Source organism: Rhinolophus ferrumequinum, chromosome 5 (genome assembly GCF_004115265.2).
Source record: "Rhinolophus ferrumequinum isolate MPI-CBG mRhiFer1 chromosome 5, mRhiFer1_v1.p, whole genome shotgun sequence".
Classification (NCBI taxonomy): Eukaryota; Metazoa; Chordata; class Mammalia; order Chiroptera; family Rhinolophidae; genus Rhinolophus; species Rhinolophus ferrumequinum.
In genome coordinates, this window is record NC_046288.1 from 1,055,118 (window position 1) to 1,060,929 (window position 5,812).

Here is a 5,812-nt window from a genome sequence, read left to right on the forward strand (position 1 = left end):
CCTTTGGAGGTACAAGACGTAAGCTGGAGTCCCAGCTCTGTGACCTGGGTGTTGGGCCCCATCACCATAGCAACCATTTACTACCATTTATTAGCTGCTATGTGCCAGGCACCTGGCTAGGTTCTTTCTTACATTGTTTCCACTTCTCACAATCACCACACATCTAGAAATAAGGAAACAGAGCACACTGACCATGGTCACCCAGTAAGTAAGTGGCAAGTCTATCTGAGGCCTGTCTGGGGCTGAAGCCCATGGGCCTGCCACTGCCTTTGGAGTGTCACAGTTTGCTTAATTGAAAAATGATGACAGGCAGAGACTACCAAGTCCCGGGCCTTACAGTTTGGTTTTTCTGTGCTTCTGGACCTGAGCCCACTGCTGCAACCATGCTACGCCAAATCCTCAGTCAGGCCAAGAAGCATCCAAGCTTGATCCCCCTCACTGTATTTATTGGAGCCGGAGGTACTGGAGCAGCGCTGTATGTCATGTGCCTGGCATTGTACAATCTAGATGTTGGGATAAAAAGAATAACCCAGAACCCTAGATCAAACTGGGTCCCAATGATCAATACAAGTTCTACTCAGTGAATGCAGATTACAGCAAACTGAAGGAAGAAGGTCCAAACTTCTAAATGAAGTGTTTCACTATAAAGCTGCTTAGAATGAAGGTCTTCCAGAAGCCACCTACACAATTTTCTACTTAACCAGGAAATATTCCCCTCCAAATGCATGAAATAATGTTGGTGTATTATGTTGGAATTTACACTGATTAATAAATATCTGAAACTTAGGGGAAAAAAAGAAAAATGATAACAATAAGGAAAACAGCTGACTTATAGAGTTGTGGCCAAGTTCATATGAAATAATGTATGTGAAAGCATCTTATCAATCATCCAGTAGATTATAAACAGCAATAGCCATTATTAAGAAAGAGGGATAGATATCAAAAGCTGTGATTCTCCCAGAAAATGCATCCAGGTTTGAAAGCAAAAGTGAAAAGCTGGCAGGCTGGGACCCAACCAAGGTAGCTCACTGATACATTTTGTTTGGCTGGCACTGCTTACTGTTTTCCAGCCAACAGTTAAAATCAGGAGATTTCATGTACAAATTCAAATTTCCAGCATTTCTTTTAAACATGGAAGATCTGCAGTCACTGAGTCTGTCTCGTGCAGGGCTCTGCTCCGTGGAGCTGAGTGGCAGCTTCCCCTTCTAAGAAGGGCACGTGATGTCAAGTCTCCATACATCCATCATGGCTGGCTTTGCTCAGGTAGCTGAGTGTGTGATGTGTGTGTGTCTGCGTGTGCCCACATGTGGGCATGTACTTTCACTAAGAGTGGAGGGTGGGAGGGTGCTTCTGAGGGGCTGTAGAGGGTTCTGGCCACCTCTCATAAAGTATTGTGAGGTTTCATCTTGAACTGAACCGAAATTCTGCTGAGCGGACCACAGCCCAAGACAAAATGATCCCATCTCAGATCAAACAGGAAAGTCTCTTAGGTCTTTCCTTAAGCAGAATTTCTAAGAGGGTGATAGGTTCCTGAAGGATCTCATGGTTCTCACTTACGTCCCCAAGGTGTAAGGAAACGATCCCAGATGAAAGCAATTGATTTTGCTTTGCAAGCACAAATTAGGAGTGTTGATGTGACTTCCCAGGGCTCAGGCTGCTGAGTGCAGTGAAGAGTCACCTGTCCCCCTAGTCCTCTCCCTCCATTCTTTTGTGCTGTGCCGCATGGCCCATCTTCTTGTTGGCTGAGTGGGCCATGAGGTGAAAGGGAAAGGCCTCTGACCATGAAGTTTGGACAAACCCAGAGCGACTTTTCAGAATAGCACTGTCCACACCTTCTCAGAATAGCACGAAGGAACAGACTCTGATCTCATTTGATGTTTGTGATTTTATTAATGTAAAATTCTTACGCACGTGGGGACAGCTCTCTAATGTCTGGTGCCTGTCCCTGCAAGGTGGTGACAAAAGATATAATACTTACCAATCTTCAGCCTGCATAGCATATTTCCTTCAAGATACTACTGCCCTTATCATCCAGACTGCTAGGCCAGTCATCTCCCACTAGTTTATTCTAGATAGAAGGCTATTTTTTGTTTTGAAGGAATGCTACTTCGAAAGATCATCAAAAGGTCATCAGACCTCTTGTTTCTTTACTGGTTTTGAAGATCAAGTTTCCTGTTAATAGATGTGGGACTCTAAAAGAGAGATGGACTCCTAGTCTAGTCCTCATCAAACGGATTGAAATTCACAACGTGGGTTGAAGGGATAGGGTAGTTTCTCCTTTAAGTGAGAGGAAGCATGTGGGAGTGAATTTAATCCCTTACAGTTACCAAAGTTTTTATTTTTTTTTCACAGAGCTGAAACCCTTCCGAAATGATCCAAATAATGTTCTTATCTGTAGTTTTCTTTGGAAACCATTCAGCAGTAGATATAGATGTCCAAACATGTATCCAGCCTTGTCTTAGGAAGCTATATATGGGGGACTGCTGCTAGTGGCTAACACACTGGCCCCCTTCCATTCCTCAAGTTGAAAACTTTTTTTATTCACTCACTTGACCTTCAAAATGCCAAGTTCAAGGATGCCGAATCAAATTTGATTTATTTTGAACAAAGTACACCCAAATTCCCTTTGATTATTCTTTATCTTTCCATTGAAGATGGGAACTTCAGCACGGAATACCCGAAAATGGAAGGTCCGCAGGCTGACCTAGTCCAATAGTCTGGACTCAGCAGCCAAGATGGAGTTTTTTCCTGAAGCCCATTTATCTGAGCAGGGTGCATCTAATTGAAGCATTTAGCCTTCGGTATGAGCTTGTACTTAACAGCATCCAAATGGTTGTTCTTTCTAGTTTTATTAAAGGAGCCGGATCCTTCTCATAAGTTTTCCATTAATGGGATTATAAATTGATATAATTTTAAGTCCAAGAATGCAGAACTGGTATGCGGTAAACATAAACATGTGTTTGGTGTTAGATGTAAACTAGTGTAGCCAAAGTGGGCAAGTGTTGTAAACTTCAAACATAAAACAGATGTCAGGTAATTAGAGGCATGAAAGTGATGACAACAGCAGTGAACTGTAGCAATGAAATGAATTGTTAGTTTAGGCAGGAATCGCTGCGGCCCTGGCGGATTTATCACGTTTCTAGCTGCTGTATGAACTTGATGTCACCCTTTTCTAGGAGAACACAAGAATTACTTTTCTTATTCCAAGGCAGGAAGTAGAGCTTGGAAGCATGTGAGCCACAGGACTCGTTTTCTGAGTCTGAAAAATGGATTGGCATTACCTGTTGCAAAATGGATTAGCTAGTTGGTGAGCAAATTGAAATTTTTATTTTAACTCATTCTTTCATCTTAGGAACAAGCTCTTTGATCATCGTGGGAGAAGTTCCGTGGGATCCGAGGTAAAAGTCCGTGTGGTGGGCCTCCTCCCAGCAATGTGTGTGGGGAGGTCTATGTACCTGGTGTGGAGGTGACAATGGCACATTTCAAGGAGTGCTTTTAGCTTTGGAGCAAGTTTCACAGTTGAGTAAAACTAAAGTGAAAGAAACTTTTGCTATGATTTTCTGATGCACAGAAAGTACAAATTTAAGCAAAACGTCTTGGATTTCAGCGGGGAAAGAGCTATGGGATTTTCCTCCCAAGGTACCAGTTAAGAAGAATAATACCTTTGATCTGGGTATTTATAATGAGAAGTCACGATGGTGCTGTTTGGCCATCAACGATTCATTCTAACAAGTTACTTTTGACTTGGTGGGATCCAAATCAAACCAATCCTGATGTCATCAGTGTGTACCAATTCAAGTTTTACAAATCATACATCATCACAGCTGACAAAGAGCTTAATTCATTTTTGCATTGACTGATGTAAAAATGTGCCCTTCGTCTATATGTCTAGCTCTTGAAGGCATTAAAGGAAGATAGCTGTTTAGTGATGAAGATGAGAGCATGCAAGTGCTAAGGAGGGAGCGGATATTGGATAACACCAACTTGTTATTGGCTGGACAGAAGCCAAAACCAAGAAAGGCATGGAGTTAAAACCACCTTTTATTTTAAAGTACAGTCCTGTGGATGACGAAAGCACTGTTGATGAAGCAGTCCTCTTTTCTTTTAGGACACCTGGATTCAGAGGTTAGGCAACTGTCATATCTAATCAGGATGCTTCAAGCCCGTATCTGCAGACATGATATTATGAATCCCCATTAAATTATGAGTGTTAACTGCCCCTTCCACCATCACCAGTTTCTAACTTTGAAACAGGTAGGGCAGTCTCTCAGAAACAACATTTCCTCCATTTGTTTTAAAATCAGAGGATCATGTCTGTTTAGGTAAAGGAGCACTGGACATGGAGTGAAATGGCCTGTGCTACTAATTTAAGGAAAGTGATATGTGTTGGCCCTCAGCTTCCATCTTTGTAAAATGGAGATAATAATACTTGTGTGTCCTACTTCCTGAGTTGCCCAACGGAATGATAAATATGAGAGTGTTTTGTCAGTATTATTCTTACTGTGTGTTCATGCTATTGCCTCGGTTTGGAATGTTCTTGTCTCCTGCTCTACCATAGAACATTCAAGACCGTGTTAAAATGTCCCCTCCTCTGCCACACTTCTTGACTCCTCAGTGCAGAGGGGCACCCTCTCCAGAAGATTCTGTTTCTATTTCTGTCAGCTAACCATCTTGTATTGTCATCTGTTTACATGTTCACCTCTCCCATTGGACTCGTCTCCTTGAGCAGCAGAACAGTGTCTTATTCACTTCGTGTCCCATCTCCCAACATCAGAACTGGCATTGACGGATGCTCAAGAAAAGTTTGTTTAATGGATGTGTGGAGGACATTGGATGTACTACCTCTGGTCTACATGCTTTGGTGGAGAAGTCTAGACCACAGAACTCTAGTAATAATACACAGCCTTCTGTTTAGCCTTCCGTGTCAGAACACGCCACGGAACAAAGCCTTACCTGGTCTTGGTCAGATCCAGGCTGCTTGGGGATAAATCTCTTTCAAGGCTTCCTTGGAATTGAAAGAAGAAAACCCCCTGTAACCCATCATGTTCATACGACCCACAGAGGGACTCAGATTTGGCTCTGTTGTACTTAAGTTAGATAATGTATATATGAAAGGGCTTATAAACCTTAAAGCACCACACAACTGCAATGCATCATTTTATGTGTGCTATTCCCAAATTCAATGGTGAGCTTGAGAAGGCCTGAAATCATGACCTTAACTTGCCTTGTTTTCCCTTCAATGCAGAAGACATAGTTGATGACCAATATTTATGTATTAAATAAATAGGCCCGTTTACCATTATAATTTTCCTTTATTTCTAGCCATCATAACATATGAGGGCAACACCAAGTACATATTCCTCCCCCTCACCTCTCTCTGTACTTTTTTCCATGTAAGTCAATGGATTATTAGAATTTCACTTACAGAATGTGGCTGTGGGTACAAGTTTCAGTGAATATTTGTACCTGAAGTCATTGGACCCCCTCCATATTATATGTCCCCCCTCCATCTCAGTCTAAAAGTCATCATCATTTAAATAAAATGACAGGTTCTGCTATTGATTCCAAGTGCCAAACATCTGGGGAAGTTAACTTTATTTTTTATTTTTGGGTGTGTTACATTTTCTTGGATGAAAATAAAATGGTGAATAATGCCTTCCATTGTCACTTGATATTTATTCATTTATTTGTTTTGAATTTGATGAATGCATACTATTGCACTTCTAGTGCATGTCAAGTGTAAGTTGTGAGGGGAGTACAAAGAAGAATAGATATGGTGTTATAAAGGAGTTTAAAATACAATTTTGGAGCT

The 5,812-nt window shown here is 41.6% G+C and overlaps 1 pseudogene; it reads left to right on the forward strand.

Annotated features, from left to right (window-relative positions):
- Positions 1-383: 383 nt before the first annotated feature.
- LOC117022540 (cytochrome c oxidase subunit NDUFA4-like) lies at positions 384-628 on the forward strand (annotated as a pseudogene).
- The last annotated feature ends 5,184 nt before the right edge of the window (positions 629-5,812 follow it).